The sequence below is a fragment of the Brienomyrus brachyistius genome, chromosome 2 (genome assembly GCF_023856365.1).
Source record: "Brienomyrus brachyistius isolate T26 chromosome 2, BBRACH_0.4, whole genome shotgun sequence".
Lineage (NCBI taxonomy): Eukaryota > Metazoa > Chordata > Actinopteri > Osteoglossiformes > Mormyridae > Brienomyrus > Brienomyrus brachyistius.
In genome coordinates, this window is record NC_064534.1 from 41,883,822 (window position 1) to 41,901,070 (window position 17,249).

At 44.4% G+C, this 17,249-nt stretch overlaps 15 non-coding genes across 15 annotated transcripts; all 15 read left to right on the forward strand.

The window, feature by feature from the left end:
* The first annotated feature begins 301 nt into the window (after positions 1-301).
* LOC125728989 (5S ribosomal RNA) lies at positions 302-420 on the forward strand. The gene has a single exon (XR_007389542.1). It is a non-coding gene; the product is annotated as a 5S ribosomal RNA (ribosomal RNA).
* A 1,084-nt stretch (positions 421-1,504) lies between these two features.
* Positions 1,505-1,623, forward strand: LOC125736837 (5S ribosomal RNA). The gene has a single exon (XR_007396105.1). It is a non-coding gene; the product is annotated as a 5S ribosomal RNA (ribosomal RNA).
* Positions 1,624-2,703: 1,080 nt separating this feature from the next.
* Positions 2,704-2,822, forward strand: LOC125736838 (5S ribosomal RNA). Its single transcript, XR_007396106.1, has one exon. It is a non-coding gene; the product is annotated as a 5S ribosomal RNA (ribosomal RNA).
* A 1,091-nt stretch (positions 2,823-3,913) lies between these two features.
* LOC125733481 (5S ribosomal RNA) lies at positions 3,914-4,032 on the forward strand. Its single transcript, XR_007392825.1, has one exon. It is a non-coding gene; the product is annotated as a 5S ribosomal RNA (ribosomal RNA).
* Positions 4,033-5,114: 1,082 nt separating this feature from the next.
* On the forward strand, positions 5,115-5,233 carry LOC125733960 (5S ribosomal RNA). Its single transcript, XR_007393291.1, has one exon. It is a non-coding gene; the product is annotated as a 5S ribosomal RNA (ribosomal RNA).
* Positions 5,234-6,313: 1,080 nt separating this feature from the next.
* LOC125733699 (5S ribosomal RNA) lies at positions 6,314-6,432 on the forward strand. The gene has a single exon (XR_007393035.1). It is a non-coding gene; the product is annotated as a 5S ribosomal RNA (ribosomal RNA).
* Positions 6,433-7,524: 1,092 nt separating this feature from the next.
* LOC125735798 (5S ribosomal RNA) lies at positions 7,525-7,643 on the forward strand. The gene has a single exon (XR_007395086.1). It is a non-coding gene; the product is annotated as a 5S ribosomal RNA (ribosomal RNA).
* A 1,084-nt stretch (positions 7,644-8,727) lies between these two features.
* LOC125735799 (5S ribosomal RNA) lies at positions 8,728-8,846 on the forward strand. The gene has a single exon (XR_007395087.1). It is a non-coding gene; the product is annotated as a 5S ribosomal RNA (ribosomal RNA).
* A 1,084-nt stretch (positions 8,847-9,930) lies between these two features.
* LOC125735800 (5S ribosomal RNA) lies at positions 9,931-10,049 on the forward strand. Its single transcript, XR_007395088.1, has one exon. It is a non-coding gene; the product is annotated as a 5S ribosomal RNA (ribosomal RNA).
* Positions 10,050-11,138: 1,089 nt separating this feature from the next.
* Positions 11,139-11,257, forward strand: LOC125734844 (5S ribosomal RNA). Its single transcript, XR_007394147.1, has one exon. It is a non-coding gene; the product is annotated as a 5S ribosomal RNA (ribosomal RNA).
* Positions 11,258-12,334: 1,077 nt separating this feature from the next.
* LOC125734845 (5S ribosomal RNA) lies at positions 12,335-12,453 on the forward strand. Its single transcript, XR_007394148.1, has one exon. It is a non-coding gene; the product is annotated as a 5S ribosomal RNA (ribosomal RNA).
* Positions 12,454-13,534: 1,081 nt separating this feature from the next.
* On the forward strand, positions 13,535-13,653 carry LOC125735000 (5S ribosomal RNA). Its single transcript, XR_007394301.1, has one exon. It is a non-coding gene; the product is annotated as a 5S ribosomal RNA (ribosomal RNA).
* Positions 13,654-14,728: 1,075 nt separating this feature from the next.
* On the forward strand, positions 14,729-14,847 carry LOC125734805 (5S ribosomal RNA). Its single transcript, XR_007394108.1, has one exon. It is a non-coding gene; the product is annotated as a 5S ribosomal RNA (ribosomal RNA).
* Positions 14,848-15,922: 1,075 nt separating this feature from the next.
* LOC125733737 (5S ribosomal RNA) lies at positions 15,923-16,041 on the forward strand. The gene has a single exon (XR_007393074.1). It is a non-coding gene; the product is annotated as a 5S ribosomal RNA (ribosomal RNA).
* A 1,077-nt stretch (positions 16,042-17,118) lies between these two features.
* LOC125732832 (5S ribosomal RNA) lies at positions 17,119-17,237 on the forward strand. The gene has a single exon (XR_007392198.1). It is a non-coding gene; the product is annotated as a 5S ribosomal RNA (ribosomal RNA).
* The last annotated feature ends 12 nt before the right edge of the window (positions 17,238-17,249 follow it).

The window sequence follows — 17,249 nt, forward strand, 5'->3', positions numbered from 1 at the left end:
GCGGTAGGCAAATGAGTAATGTTTGCCGGCGGGGGACGTGCGGCGATTAACCTGTGAGGTAGTGAAAAGGACTTAAAGAGAAGGAAGTGTGCGGATGCGGAAAGAATGGAATAATTGTGGTAGGCTGCCAGCTGAGTAGTTTGGTGAATGTTTGGTGTGGGTCCGGCGCTGCCGATTGGATGGTGGTGCTGCAGTGTGAGTCAGATAAAAAACAAAAAAAACCAGGAGTAGGATCCAATGGTACTAACTGGCATGTATAGACGCGTGTAATGCAAAAGGGCTGTTTTTGGTTGCATCTCTCACTTATGGCCATACCACCCTGAACACGCCCGATCTCGTCTGATCTTGGAAGCTAAGCAGGGTAGGGTATGGTTAGTACTTGAATGGGTGACCACCTGGGAATACCAGGTGCTGTAAGCTTTTCTCGCTTTTACTTTATACAGGGGGCGCTCCACTTCACGATTAATTTAAATCTAGCACTCCCCTTCCATTTTACTATTTTATATATATATATATATATATATTATCTCTCTTTCATAAAGCCAGCTTTTAGAAACCGTTTTACTCTAAATACTTCCTGGTAATTCTAGGTGCTGTAAGCTGTTCGTGCCTTTATTCCACCAGGGCGCGATCTTCTCACAAACTTGAAGACTGTCACTCCCCATTCACGTTTTACAACTTATTGTTAATGATAAAGAGACAGCTTTTTACACACAGTTTTAAACAAAGTACTGATATTATTCCTCTTCAACTGACCGCTTTGTTTTCTATGCAAAAACCACTTCGCCACAGAAGACTCGATATTATTGGCATAGCAAGTTCTGCTCTTCTCCTTTCAAAACTTGCTAAAAGCTGTATTTAAAAGAACAGATTGGCCGGGGTAATTCACACCCTTCAATGCCAGCTTAATGTTTAGGTTAGTGGGAATCACAGAGGAATTAGGGATGGAAACTTCTTTGCTGGTGGTAGAAGCGGTCTGGTGAATTTTTAGAGAGAAGAGGCCGTCGATGTTTGAATGTAGAAAATTGTTCTGGCTGCAGCCTGCAGTATGGACTTGTTGGTGTGTGTAGCTCCCAGTGTTCTGACAGCGCGACGTTTTGGGGAAGCATGTGATTCAGCAGCTACCAGTGGGCTTCGTGCGGCGGAGATTTTGTGGCTGTTAGCGGAGTTGATAACAGAGGGTCGTTAAGAGAAGCCTGCATGCAGTAGGCAAAGGAGTAATGTTTGCCGGCGGGGGACGTGCGGCGATTAACCTGTGCGGTAGTGAAAAGGAGTTAAAAAGAAGGAAGTGTGCGGATGCGGAAAGAATGGAATAATTGTGGTAGGCTGCCGGCTGAGTAGTTTGGTGAATGTTTGGTGTGGGTCCGGCGCTGCCGATTGGATGGTGGGGCTGCAGTGTGAGTCAGATAAAAAAAAAAAAAAAACCAGGAGTAGGATCCAATGGGACTAACTAGCATGTATAGACGCGTGTAATGCAAAAGGGCTGTTTTTGGTAGCATCTCTCGCTTACGGCCATACCACCCTGAACACGCCCGATCTCGTCTGATCTCGCAAGCCAAGCAGTGTAGGGTCTGGTTAGTACTTGGATGGGAGACCTCCTGGGAATACCAGGTGCTGTAAGCTTTTCTGACTTTTACTTTAAACGGGGGGCGCTCCACTTCACGATTAATTTAAATCGAGCACTCCCCTTCCATTTTACTATTTTATATATATATATATATTTTATCTCTCTTTCATAAAGCCAGCTTTTAGAAACCGTTTTACTCTAAATACTTCCTGGTAATTCTAGGTGCTGTAAGCTGTTCGTGCCTTTATTCCACCAGGGCGCGATCTTCTCACAAACTTGAAGACTGTCACTCCCCATTCACGTTTTACAACTTATTGTTAATGATAAAGAGACAGCTTTTTACACACAGTTTTAAACAAAGTACTGATATTATTCCTCTTCAACTGACCGCTTTGTTTTCTATGCAAAAACCACTTCGCCACAGAAGACTCGATATTATTGGCATAGCAAGTTCTGCTCTTCTCCTTTCAAAACTTGCTAAAAGCTGTATTTAAAAGAACAGATTGGCCGGGGTAATTCACACCCTTCAATGCCAGCTTAATGTTTAGGTTAGTGGGAATCACAGAGGAATTAGGGATGGAAACTTCTTTGCTGGTGGTAGAAGCGGTCTGGTGAATTTTTAGAGAGAAGAGGCCGTCGATGTTTGAATGTAGAAAATTGTTCTGGCTGCAGCCTGCAGTATGGACTTGTTGGTGTGTGTAGCTCCCAGTGTTCTAACAGCGCGACGTTTTGGGGAAGCATGTGATTCAGCAGCTACCAGTGGGCTTCGTGCGGCGGAGATTTTGTGGCTGTTAGCGGAGTTGATAACAGAGGGTCGTTAAGAGAAGCCTGCATGCAGTAGGCAAAGGAGTAATGTTTGCCGGCGGGGGACGTGCGGAGATTAACCTGTGCGGTAGTGAAAAGGAGTTAAAAAGAAGGAAGTGTGCGGATGCGGAAAGAATGGAATAATTGTGGTAGGCTGCCGGCTGAGTAGTTTGGTGAATGTTTGGTGTGGGTCCGGCGCTGCCGATTGGATGGTGGGGCTGCAGTGTGAGTCAGATAAAAAAAAAAAAAAAACCAGGAGTAGGATCCAATGGGACTAACTGGCATGTATAGACGCGTGTAATGCAAAAGGGCTGTTTTTGGTAGCATCTCTCGCTTACGGCCATACCACCCTGAACACGCCCGATCTCGTCTGATCTCGCAAGCCAAGCAGTGTAGGGTCTGGTTAGTACTTGGATGGGAGACCTCCTGGGAATACCAGGTGCTGTAAGCTTTTCTCACTTTTACTTTAAACGGGGGGCGCTCCACTTCACGATTAATTTAAATCTATCACTCCCCTTCCATTTTACTATTTTATATATATATATATATATATATTTTTTTTTTTTCTCTCATTCATAAAGGCAGCTTTTACACACCGTTTTACTCTAAATACTTCCTGGTAATTCTAGGTGCTGTAAGCTGTTCGGGCCTTTATTCCACCAGGGCGCGATCTTCTCACAAACTTGAAGACTGTCACTCCCCATTCACGTTTTACAACTTATTGTTAATGATAAAGAGACAGCTTTTTACACACAGTTTTAAACAAAGTACTGATATTATTCCTCTTCAACTGACCGCTTTGTTTTCTATGCAAAAACCACTTCGCCACAGAAGACTCGATATTATTGGCATAGCAAGTTCTGCTCTTCTCCTTTCAAAACTTGCTGAAAGCTCTATTTAAAAGAACAGATTGGCCGGGGTAATTCACACCCTTCAATGCCAGCTTAATGTTTAGGTTAGTGGGAATCACAGAGGAATTAGGGATGGAAACTTCTTTGCTGGTGGTAGAAGCGGTCTGGTGAATTTTTAGAGAGAAGAGGCCGTCGATGTTTGAATGTAGAAAATTGTTCTGGCTGCAGCCTGCAGTATGGACTTGTTGGTGTGTGTAGCTCCCAGTGTTCTGACAGCACGACGTTTTGGGGAAGCATGTGATTCAGCAGCTACCAGTGGGCTTCGTGCGGCGGAGATTTTGTGGCTGTTAGCGGAGTTGATAACAGAGGGTCGTTAAGAGAAGCCTGCATGCAGTAGGCAAAGGAGTAATGTTTGCCGGCGGGGGACGTGCGGCGATTAACCTGTGCGGTAGTGAAAAGGAGTTAAAAAGAAGGAAGTGTGCGGATGCGGAAAGAATGGAATAATTGTGGTAGGCTGCCGGCTGAGTAGTTTGGTGAATGTTTGGTGTGGGTCCGGCGCTGCCGATTGGATGGTGGTGCTGCAGTGTGAGTCAGATAAAAAAAAAAAAAGAACATTAGTAGTATCCAATGGGACCAACTGGCATGTATAGAGGCGTGTAATGCAAAAGAGCTGTTTTTGGTAGCTTCTCTCGCTTACGGCCATACCACCCTGAACACGCCCGATCTCATCTGATCTCGGAAGCTAAGCAGGGTAGGGTCTGGTTAGTGCTTGGATGGGAGACCACCTGGGAATACCAGGTGCTGTAAGCTTTTCTCACTTTTACTTTATACAGGGGGCGCTCCACTTCACGATAAATTTAAATCTATCACTCCCCTTCCATTTTACTATTTTATATATATATATATATATTTTTTTCTCTCATTCATAAAGGCAGCTTTTAGAAACCGTTTTACTCTAAATACTTCCTGGTAATTCTAGGTGCTGTAAGCTGTTCGTGCCTTTATTCCACCAGGGCGCGATCTTCTCACAAACTTGAAGACTGTCACTCCCCATTCACGTTTTACAACTTATTGTTAATGATAAAGAGACAGCTTTTTACACACAGTTTTAAACAAAGTACTGATATTATTCCTCTTCAACTGACCGCTTTGTTTTCTATGCAAAAACCACTTCGCCACAGAAGACTCAATATTATTGGCATAGCAAGTTCTGCTCTTCTCCTTTCAAAACTTGCTAAAAGCTGTATTTAAAAGAACAGATTGGCCGGGGTAATTCACACCCTTCAATGCCAGCTTAATGTTTAGGTTAGTGGGAATCACAGGGGAATTAGGGATAGAAACTTCTTTGCTGGTGGTAGAAGCGGTCTGGTGAATTTTTAGAGAGAAGAGGCCGTCGATGTTTGAATGTAGAAAATAGTTCTGGCTGCAGCCTGCAGTATGGACTTGTTGGTGTGTGTAGCTCCCAGTGTTCTGACAGCGCAACGTTTTGGGGAAGCATGTGATTCAGCAGCTACCAGTGGGCTTCGTGCGGCGGAGATTTTGTGGCTGTTAGCGGAGTTGATAACAGAGGGTCGTTAAGAGAAGCCTGCATGCAGTAGGCAAAGGAGTAATGTTTGCCGGCGGGGGACGTGCGGCGATTAACCTGTGCGGTAGTGTAAAGGAGTTAAAAAGAAGGAAGTGTGCGGATGCGGAAAGAATGGAATAATTGTGGTAGGCTGCCGGCTGAGTAGTTTGGTGAATGTTTGGTGTGGGTCCGGCGCTGCCGATTGGATGGTGGTGCTGCAGTGTGAGTCAGATAAAAAAAAAAAAAAAACAGGAGTATGATCCAATGGGACTAACTGGCATGTATAGACACGTGTAATGCAAAAGGGCTGTTTTTGGTCACGTCTCTCGCTTATGGCCGTACCACCCTGAACACGCCCGATCTCATCCGATCTCGGAAGCCAAGCAGGGTAGGGTCTGGTTAGTACTTGGATGGGAGACCTCCTGGGAATACCAGGTGCTGTAAGCTTTTCTCACTTTTACTTTAAACAGGGGGCGCTCCACTTCACGATTAATTTAAATCTATCACTCCCCTTCCATTTTACTATTTTACATATATATATATATTTTTCTCTCATTCATAAAGGCAGCTTTTACACACCGTTTTACTCTAAATACTTCCTGGTAATTCTAGGTGCTGTAAGCTGTTCGTGCCTTTATTCCACCAGGGCGCGATCTTCTCACAAACTTGAAGACTGTCACTCCCCATTCACGTTTTACAACTTATTGTTAATGATAAAGAGACAGCTTTTTACACACAGTTTTAAACAAAGTACTGATATTATTCCTCTTCAACTGACCGCTTTGTTTTCTATGCAAAAACCACTTCGCCACAGAAGACTCGATATTATTGGCATAGCAAGTTCTGCTCTTCTCCTTTCAAAACTTGCTAAAAGCTGTATTTAAAAGAACAGATTGGCCGGGGTAATTCACACCCTTCAATGCCAGCTTAATGTTTAGGTTAGTGGGAATCACAGAGGAATTAGGGATGGAAACTTCTTTGCTGGTGGTAGAAGCGGTCTGGTGAATTTTTAGAGAGAAGAGGCCGTCGATGTTTGAATGTAGAAAATTGTTCTGGCTGCAGCCTGCAGTATGGACTTGTTGGTGTGTGTAGCTCCCAGTGTTCTGACAGCGCGACGTTTTGGGGAAGCATGTGATTCAGCAGCTACCAGTGGGCTTCGTGCAGCGGAGATTTTGTGGCTGTTAGCGGAGTTGATAACAGAGGGTCGTTAAGAGAAGCCTGCATGCAGTAGGCAAAGGAGTAATGTTTGCCGGCGGGGGACGTGCAGCGATTAACCTGTGCAGTAGTGAAAAGGAGTTAAAAAGAAGGAAGTGTGCGGATGCGGAAAGAATGGAATAATTGTGGTAGGCTGCCGGCTGAGTAGTTTGGTGAATGTTTGGTGTGGGTCCGGCGCTGCCGATTGGATGGTGGTGCTGCAGTGTGAGTCAGATAAAAAAAAATAAAAAAAACAGGAGTAGGATCCAATGGGACTAACTGGCATGTATAGACGCGTGTAATGCAAAAGGGCTGTTTTTGGTCACGTCTCTCGCTTATGGCCATACCACCCTGAACACGCCCGATCTCATCCGATCTCGGAAGCCAAGCAGGGTAGGGTTTGGTTAGTACTTGGATGGGAGACCTCCTGGGAATACCAGGTGCTGTAAGCTTTTCTCACTTTTACTTTATACAGGGGGCGCTCCACTTCACGATTAATTTAAATCTATCACTCCCCTTCCATTTTACTATTTTATATATATATATATATATATATATTTTTCTCTCATTCATAAAGGCAGCTTTTACACACCATTTTACTTTAAATACTTCCTGGTAATTCTAGGTGCTGTAAGCTGTTCGTGCCTTTATTCCACCAGGGCGCGATCTTCTCACAAACTTGAAGACTGTCACTCCCCATTCACGTTTTACAACTTATTGTTAATGATAAAGAGACAGCTTTTTACACACAGTTTTAAACAAAGTACTGATATTATTCCTCTTCAACTGACCGCTTTGTTTTCTATGCAAAAACCACTTCGCCACAGAAGACTCGATATTATTGGCATAGCAAGTTCTGCTCTTCTCCTTTCAAAACTTGCTAAAAGCTGTATTTAAAAGAACAGATTGGCCGGGGTAATTCACACCCTTCAATGCCAGCTTAATGTTTAGGTTAGTGGGAATCACAGGGGAATTAGGGATGGAAACTTCTTTGCTGGTGGTAGAAGCGGTCTGGTGAATTTTTAGAGAGAAGAGGCCGTCGATGCAAACTTTGAATGTAGAAAATAGTTCTGGCTGCAGCCTGCAGTATGGACTTGTTGGTGTGTGTAGCTCCCAGTGTTCTGACAGCGCAACGTTTTGGGGAAGCATGTGATTCAGCAGCTACCAGTGAGCTTCGTGCGGCGGAGATTTTGTGGCTGTTAGCGGAGTTGATAACAGAGGGTCGTTAAGAGAAGCCTGCATGTAGTAGGCAAAGGAGTAATGTTTTCCGGCGGGGGACGTGCGGCGATTAACCTGTGCGGTAGTGAAAAGGAGTTAAAAAGAAGGAAGTATGCGGATGTGGAAAGAATGGAATAATTGTGGTAGGCTGCCGGCTGAGTAGTTTGGTGAATGTTTGGTGTGGGTCCGGCGCTGCCGATTGGATGGTGGTGCTGCAGTGTGAGTCAGATAAAAAAAAAAAAAAAACCAGGAGTATGATCCAATGGGACTAACTGGCATGTATAGACGCGTGTAATGCAAAAGGGCTGTTTTTGGTCATGTCTCTCGCTTATGGCCATGCCACCCTGAACACGCCCGATCTCATCCGATCTCGGAAGCCAAGCAGCGTAGGGTCTGGTTAGTACTTGGATGGGAGACCTCCTGGGAATACCAGGTGCTGTAAGCTTTTCTCACTTTTACTTTATACAGGGGGCGCTCCACTTCACGATTAATTTAAATCTATCACTCCCCTTCCATTTTACTATTTTATATATATATATATATATTTCTCTCATTCATAAAGGCAGCTTTTACACACCGTTTTACTCCAAATACTTCCTGGTAATTCTAGGTGCTGTAAGCTGTTCGTGCCTTTATTTCACCAGGGCGCGATCTTCTCACAAACTTGAAGACTGTCACTCCCCATTCACGTTTTACAACTTATTGTTAATGATAAAGAGACAGCTTTTTACACACAGTTTTAAACAAAGTACTGATATTATTCCTCTTCAACTGACCGCTTTGTTTTCTATGCAAAAACCACTTCGCCACAGAAGACTCGATATTATTGGCATAGCAAGTTCTGCTCTTCTCCTTTCAAAACTTGCTAAAAGCTGTATTTAAAAGAACAGATTGGCCGGGGTAATTCACACCCTTCAATGCCAGCTTAATGTTTAGGTTAATGGGAATCACAGGGGAATTAGGGATGGAAACTTCTTTGCTGGTGGTAGAAGCGGTCTGGTGAATTTTTAGAGAGAAGAGGCCGTCGATGCAAACTTTGAATGTAGAAAATAGTTCTGGCTGCAGCCTGCAGTATGGACTTGTTGGTGTGTGTAGCTCCCAGTGTTCTGACAGCGCAACGTTTTGGGGAAGCATGTGATTCAGCAGCTACCAGTGAGCTTCGTGCGGCGGAGATTTTGTGGCTGTTAGCGGAGTTGATAACAGAGGGTCGTTAAGAGAAGCCTGCATGCAGTAGGCAAAGGAGTAATGTTTGCCGGCGGGGGACGTGCGGCGATTAACCTGTCCGGTAGTGAAAAGGAGTTAAAAAGAAGGAAGTGTGCGGATGTGGAAAGAATGGAATAATTGTGGTAGGCTGCCGGCTGAGTAGTTTGGTGAATGTTTGGTGTGGGTCCGGCGCTGCCGATTGGATGGTGGTGCTGCAGTGTGAGTCAGATAAAAAAAAAAAAAAAACCAGGAGTATGATCCAATGGGACTAACTGGCATGTATAGACGCGTGTAATGCAAAAGGGCTGTTTTTGGTCATGTCTCTCGCTTATGGCCATGCCACCCTGAACACGCCCGATCTCATCCGATCTCGGAAGCCAAGCAGCGTAGGGTCTGGTTAGTACTTGGATGGGAGACCTCCTGGGAATACCAGGTGCTGTAAGCTTTTCTCACTTTTACTTTAAACAGGGGGCGCTCCACTTCACGATTAATTTAAATCTATCACTCCCCTTCCATTTTACTATTTTATATATATATATATATATTTCTCTCATTCATAAAGGCAGCTTTTACACACCGTTTTACTCCAAATACTTCCTGGTAATTCTAGGTGCTGTAAGCTGTTCGTGCCTTTATTCCACCAGGGCGCGATCTTCTCACAAACTTGAAGACTGTCACTCCCCATTCACGTTTTACAACTTATTGTTAATGATAAAGAGACAGATTTTTACACACAGTTTTAAACAAAGTACTGATATTATTCCTCTTCAACTGACCGCTTTGTTTTCTATGCAAAAACCACTTCGCCACAGAAGACTCGATATTATTGGCATAGCAAGTTCTGCTCTTCTCCTTTCAAAACTTGCTAAAAGCTGTATTTAAAAGAACAGATTGGCCGGGGTAATTCACACCCTTCAATGCCAGCTTAATGTTTAGGTTAATGGGAATCACAGGGGAATTAGGGATGGAAACTTCTTTGCTGGTGGTAGAAGCGGTCTGGTGAATTTTTAGAGAGAAGAGGCCGTCGATGCAAACTTTGAATGTAGAAAATAGTTCTGGCTGCAGCCTGCAGTATGGACTTGTTGGTGTGTGTAGCTCCCAGTGTTCTGACAGCGCAACGTTTTGGGGAAGCATGTGATTCAGCAGCTACCAGTGAGCTTCGTGCGGCGGAGATTTTGTGGCTGTTAGCGGAGTTGATAACAGAGGGTCGTTAAGAGAAGCCTGCATGCAGTAGGCAAAGGAGTAATGTTTGCCGGCGGGGGACGTGCGGCGATTAACCTGTCCGGTAGTGAAAAGGAGTTAAAAAGAAGGAAGTGTGCGGATGTGGAAAGAATGGAATAATTGTGGTAGGCTGCCGGCTGAGTAGTTTGGTGAATGTTTGGTGTGGGTCCGGCGCTGCCGATTGGATGGTGGTGCTGCAGTGTGAGTCAGATAAAAAAAAAAAAAAAACCAGGAGTATGATCCAATGGGACTAACTGGCATGTATAGACGCGTGTAATGCAAAAGGGCTGTTTTTGGTCATGTCTCTCGCTTATGGCCATGCCACCCTGAACACGCCCGATCTCATCCGATCTCGGAAGCCAAGCAGCGTAGGGTCTGGTTAGTACTTGGATGGGAGACCTCCTGGGAATACCAGGTGCTGTAAGCTTTTCTCACTTTTACTTTATACAGGGGGCGCTCCACTTCACGATTAATTTAAATCTATCACTCCCCTTCCATTTTACTATTTTATATATATATATATATATATTTTTTTTTTTTTCTCTCATTCATAAAGGCAGCTTTTACACACCATTTTACTTTAAATACTTCCTGGTAATTCTAGGTGCTGTAAGCTGTTCGTGCCTTTATTCCACCAGGGCGCGATCTTCTCACAAACTTGAAGACTGTCACTCCCCATTCACGTTTTACAACTTATTGTTAATGATAAAGAGACAGCTTTTTACACACAGTTTTAAACAAAGTACTGATATTATTCCTCTTCAACTGACCGCTTTGTTTTCTATGCAAAAACCACTTCGCCACAGAAGACTCGATATTATTGGCATAGCAAGTTCTGCTCTTCTCCTTTCAAAACTTGCTAAAAGCTGTATTTAAAAGAACAGATTGGCCGGGGTAATTCACACCCTTCAATGCCAGCTTAATGTTTAGGTTAGTGGGAATCACAGAGGAATTAGGGATGGAAACTTCTTTGCTGGTGGTAGAAGCGGTCTGGTGAATTTTTAGAGAGAAGAGGCCGTCGATGTTTGAATGTAGAAAATAGTTCTGGCTGCAGCCTGCAGTATGGACTTGTTGGTGTGTGTAGCTCCCAGTGTTCTGACAGTGCGACGTTTTGGGGAAGCATGTGATTCAGCAGCTACCAGTGGCCTTCGTGCGGCGGAGATTTTGTGGCTGTTAGCGGAGTTGATAACAGAGGGTCGTTAAGAGAAGCCTGCATGCAGTAGGCAAAGGAGTAATGTTTGCCGGCGGGGGACGTGCAGCGATTAACCTGTGCAGTAGTGAAAAGGAGTTAAAAAGAAGGAAGTGTGCGGATGCGGAAAGAATGGAATAATTGTGGTAGGCTGCCGGCTGAGTAGTTTGGTGAATGTTTGGTGTGGGTCCGGCGCTGCCGATTGGATGGTGGTGCTGCAGTGTGAGTCAGATAAAAAAAAAAAAAAACAGGAGTAGGATCCAATGGGACTAACTGGCATGTATAGACGTGTGTAATGCAACAGGGCTGTTTTTGGTCGCATCTCTCGCTTATGGCCATACCACCCTGAACACGCCCGATCTGATCCGATCTCGGAAGCCAAGCAGGGTAGGGTCTGGTTAGTACTTGGATGGGAGACCTCCTGGGAATACCAGGTGCTGTAAGCTTTTCTCACTTTTACTTTATACAGGGGGCGCTCCACTTCACGATTAATTTAAATCTATCACTCCCCTTCCATTTTACTATTTTATATATATATATATATATTTCTCTCATTCATAAAGGCAGCTTTTACACACCGTTTTACTCCAAATACTTCCTGGTAATTCTAGGTGCTGTAAGCTGTTCGTGCCTTTATTCCACCAGGGCGCGATCTTCTCACAAACTTGAAGACTGTCACTCCCCATTCACGTTTTACAACTTATTGTTAATGATAAAGAGACAGCATTTTACACACAGTTTTAAAGAAAGTACTGATATTATTCCTCTTCAACTGACCGCTTTGTTTTCTATGCAAAAACCACTTCGCCACAGAAAACTCGATATTATTGGCATAGCAAGTTCTGCTCTTCACCTTTCAAAACTTGCTAAAAGCTGTATTTAAAAGAACAGATTGGCCGGGGTAATTCACACCCTTCAATGCCAGCTTAATGTTTAGGTTAGTGGGAATCACAGAGGAATTAGGGATGGAAACTTCTTTGCTGGTGGTAGAAGCGGTCTGGTGAATTTTTAGAGAGAAGAGGCCGTCGATGTTTGAATGTAGAAAATAGTTCTGGCTGCAGCCTGCAGTATGGACTTGTTGGTGTGTGTAGCTCCCAGTGTTCTGACAGTGCGACGTTTTGGGGAAGCATGTGATTCAGCAGCTACCAGTGGCCTTCGTGCGGCGGAGATTTTGTGGCTGTTAGCGGAGTTGATAACAGAGGGTCGTTAAGAGAAGCCTGCATGCAGTAGGCAAAGGAGTAATGTTTGCCGGCGGGGGACGTGCAGCGATTAACCTGTGCAGTAGTGAAAAGGAGTTAAAAAGAAGGAAGTGTGCGGATGCGGAAAGAATGGAATAATTGTGGTAGGCTGCCGGCTGAGTAGTTTGGTGAATGTTTGGTGTGGGTCCGGCGCTGCCGATTGGATGGTGGTGCTGCAGTGTGAGTCAGATAAAAAAAAAAAAAAACAGGAGTAGGATCCAATGGGACTAACTGGCATGTATAGACGTGTGTAATGCAACAGGGCTGTTTTTGGTCGCATCTCTCGCTTATGGCCATACCACCCTGAACACGCCCGATCTGATCCGATCTCGGAAGCCAAGCAGGGTAGGGTCTGGTTAGTACTTGGATGGGAGACCTCCTGGGAATACCAGGTGCTGTAAGCTTTTCTCACTTTTACTTTATACAGGGGGCGCTCCACTTCACGATTAATTTAAATCTATCACTCCCCTTCCATTTTACTATTTTATATATATATATATATATATTTCTCTCATTCATAAAGGCAGCTTTTACACACCGTTTTACTCCAAATACTTCCTGGTAATTCTAGGTGCTGTAAGCTGTTCGTGCCTTTATTCCACCAGGGCGCGATCTTCTCACAAACTTGAAGACTGTCACTCCCCATTCACGTTTTACAACTTATTGTTAATGATAAAGAGACAGCATTTTACACACAGTTTTAAAGAAAGTACTGATATTATTCCTCTTCAACTGACCGCTTTGTTTTCTATGCAAAAACCACTTCGCCACAGAAAACTCGATATTATTGGCATAGCAAGTTCTGCTCTTCACCTTTCAAAACTTGCTAAAAGCTGTATTTAAAAGAACAGATTGGCCGGGGTAATTCACACCCTTCAATGCCAGCTTAATGTTTAGGTTAGTGGGAATCACAGAGGAATTAGGGATGGAAACTTCTTTGCTGGTGGTAGAAGCGGTCTGGTGAATTTTTAGAGAGAAGAGGCCGTCGATGTTTGAATGTAGAAAATAGTTCTGGCTGCAGCCTGCAGTATGGACTTGTTGGTGTGTGTAGCTCCCAGTGTTCTGACAGCGCGACGTTTTGGGGAAGCATGTGATTCAGCAGCTACCAGTGGGCTTCGTGCGGCGGAGATTTTGTGGCTGTTAGCGGAGTTGATAACAGAGGGTCGTTAAGAGAAGCCTGCATGCAGCAGGCAAAGGAGTAATGTTTGCCGGCGGGGGACGTGCGGCGATTAACCTGTGCGGTAGTGAAAAGGAGTTAAAAAGAAGGAAGTGTGCGGATGCGGAAAGAATGGAATAATTGTGGTAGGCTGCCGGCTGAGTAGTTTGGTGAATGTTTGGTGTGGGTCCGGCGCTGCCGATTGGATGGTGGTGCTGCAGTGTGAGTCAGATAAAAAAAATAAAAAAAACAGGAGTATGATCCAATGGGACTAACTGGCATGTATAGACGCGTGTAATGCAAAAGGGCTGTTTTTGGTAGCGTCTCTCGCTTATGGCCATACCACCCTGAACACGCCCGATCTCATCTGATCTCAGAAGCCAAGCAGGGTAGGGTCTGGTTAGTACTTGGATGGGAGACCTCCTGGGAATACCAGGTGCTGTAAGCTTTTCTCACTTTTACTTTATACAGGGGGCGCTCCACTTCACGATTAATTTAAATCTATCACTCCCCTTCCATTTTACTATTTTATATATATTTATATTTTTCTCTCATTCATAAAGGCAGCTTTTACACACCATTTTACTTTAAATACTTCCTGGTAATTCTAGGTGCTGTAAGCTGTTCGTGCCTTTATTTCTCCAGGGCGCGATCTTCTCACAAACTTGAAGACTGTCACTCCCCATTCACGTTTTACAACTTATTGTTAATGATAATGAGACAGCTTTTTACTCACAGTTTTAAACAAAGTACTGATATTATTCCTCTTCAACTGACCGCTTTGTTTTCTATGCAAAAACCACTTCGCCACAGAAGACTCGATATTATTGGCATAGCAAGTTCTGCTCTTTTCCTTTCAAAACTTGCTAAAAGCTGTATTTAAAAGAACAGATTGGCCGGGGTAATTCACACCCTTCAATGCCAGCTTAATGTTTAGGTTAGTGGGAATCACAGAGGAATTAGGGATGGAAACTTCTTTGCTGGTGGTAGAAGCGGTCTCGTGAATTTTTAGAGAGAAGAGGCCGTCGATGTTTGAATGTAGAAAATAGTTCTGGCTGCAGCCTGCAGTATGGACTTGTTGGTGTGTGTAGCTCCCAGTGTTCTGACAGCGCGACGTTTTGGGGAAGCATGTGATTCAGCAGCTACCAGTGGGCTTCGTGCGGCGGAGATTTTGTGGCTGTTAGCGGAGTTGATAACAGAGGGTCGTTAAGAGAAGCCTGCATGCAGTAGGCAAAGGAGTAATGTTTGCCGGCGGGGGACGTGCGGCGATTAACCTGTGCGGTAGTGAAAAGGAGTTAAAAAGAAGGAAGTGTGCGGATGCGGAAAGAATGGAATAATTGTGGTAGGCTGCCGGCTGAGTAGTTTGGTGAATGTTTGGTGTGGGTCCGGCGCTGCCGATTGGATGGTGGTGCTGCAGTGTGAGTCAGATAAAAAAAAAAAAAACCAGGAGTAGGATCCAATGGGACTGACTGGCATGTATAGACGCGTGTAATGCAAAAGGGCTGTTTTTGGTCGCATCTCTCGCTTATGGCCATACCACCCTGAACACGCCCGATCTCATCTGATCTCGGAAGCCAAGCAGGGTAGGGTCTGGTTAGTACTTGGATGGGAGACCTCCTGGAAATACCTGGTGCTGTAAGCTTTTCTCACTTTTACTTTATACAGGGGGCGCTCCACTTCACGATTAATTTAAATCTATCACTCCCCTTCCATTTTACTATTTTATATATATATATATATTTCTCTCATTCATAAAGGCAGCTTTTACACACCGTTTTACTCCAAATACTTCCTGGTAATTCTAGGTGCTGTAAGCTGTTCGTGCCTTTATTCCAGCAGGGCGCGATCTTCTCACAAACTTGAAGACTGTTTCTCCCCATTCACGTTTTACAACTTATTGTTAATGATAAAGAGACAGCTTTTTACACACAGTTTTAAACAAAGTACTGATATTATTCCTCTTCAACTGACCGCTTTGTTTTCTATGCAAAAACCACTTCGCCACAGAAGACTCGATATTATTGGCATAGCAAGTTCTGCTCTTCTCCTTTCAAAACTTGCTAAAAGCTGTATTTAAAAGAACAGATTGGCCGGGGTAATTCACACCCTTCAATACCAGCTTAATGTTTAGGTTAGTGGGAATCACAGAGGAATTAGGGATGGAAACTTCTTTGCTGGTGGTAGAAGCGGTCTGGTGAATTTTTAGAGAGAAGAGGCCGTCGATGTTTGAATGTAGAAAATAGTTCTGGCTGCAGCCTGCAGTATGGACTTGTTGGTGTGTGTAGCTCCCAGTGTTCTGACAGCGCGACGTTTTGGGGAAGCATGTGATTCAGCAGCTACCAGTGGGCTTCGTGCGGCGGAGATTTTGTGGCTGTTAGCGGAGTTGATAACAGAGGGTCGTTAAGAGAAGCCTGCATGCAGTAGGCAAAGGAGTAATGTTTGCCGGCGGGGGACGTGCGGCGATTAACCTGTGCGGTAGTGAAAAGGAGTTAAAAAGAAGGAAGTGTGCGGATGCGGAAAGAATGGAATAATTGTGGTAGGCTGCCGGCTGAGTAGTTTCGTGAATGTTTGGTGTGGGTCCGGTGCTGCCGATTGGATGGTGGTGCTGCAGTGTGAGTCAGATAAAAAAAAAAAAAACCAGGAGTAGGATCCAATGGGACTAACTGGCATGTATAGACGTGTGTAATGCAAAAGGGCTGTTTTTGGTCGCATCTCTCGCTTATGGCCATACCACCCTGAACACGCCCGATCTCATCCGATCTCGGAAGCCAAGCAGGGTAGGGTCTGGTTAGTACTTGGATGGGAGACCTCCTGCGAATACCAGGTGCTGTAAGCTTTTCTCACTTTTACTTTATACAGGGGGCGCTCCACTTCACGATTAATTGAAATCTATCACTCCCCTTCCATTTTACTATTTTATATATATATATATTTTTCTCTCATTCATAAAGGCAGCTTTTACACACCATTTTACTTTAAATACTTCCTGGTAATTCTAGGTGCTGTAAGCTGTTCGTGCCTTTATTCCACCAGGGCGCGATCTTCTCACAAACTTGAAGACTGTCACTCCCCATTCACGTTTTACAACTTATTGTTAATGATAAAGAGACAGCTTTTTACACACAGTTTTAAACAAAGTACTGATATTATTCCTCTTCAACTGACCGCTTTGTTTTCTATGCAAAAACCACTTCGCCACAGAAGACTCGATATTATTGGCATAGCAAGTTCTGCTCTTCTCCTTTCAAAACTTGCTAAAAGCTGTATTTAAAAGAACAGATTGGCTGGGGTAATTCACACCCTTCAATGCCACCTTAATGTTTAGGTTAGTGGGAATCACAGAGGAATTAGGGATGGAAACTTCTTTGCTGGTGGTAGAAGCGGTCTGGTGAATTTTTAGAGAGAAGAGGCCGTCGATGTTTGAATGTAGAAAATAGTTCTGGCTGCAGCCTGCAGTATGGACTTGTTGGTGTGTGTAGCTCCCAGTGTTCTGACAGCGCGACGTTTTGGGGAAGCATGTGATTCAGCAGCTACCAGTGGGCTTCGTGCGGCAGAGATTTTGTGGCTGTTAGCGGAGTTGATAACAGAGGGTCGTTAAGAGAAGCCTGCATGCAGTAGGCAAAGGAGTAATGTTTGCCGGCGGGGGACGTGCGGCGATTATCCTGTGCGGTAGTGAAAAGGAGTTAAAAAGAAGGAAGTGTGCGGATGCGGAAAGAATGGAATAATTGTGGTAGGCTGCCGGCTGAGTAGTTTGGTGAATGTTTGGTGTGGGTCCGGCGCTGCCGATTGGATGGTGGTGCTGCAGTGTGAGTCAGATAAAAAAAAAAAAAAAACCAGGAGTATGATCCAATGGGACTAACTGGCATGTATAGATGCGTGTAATGCAAAAGGGCTGTTTTTGGTCACGTCTCTCGCTTATGGCCATACCACCCTGAACACGCCCGATCTCATCCGATCTCGGAAGCCAAGCAGGGTAGGGTCTGGTTAGTACTTGGATGGGAGACCTCCTGGGAATTCCAGGTGCTGTAAGCTTTTCTCACTTTT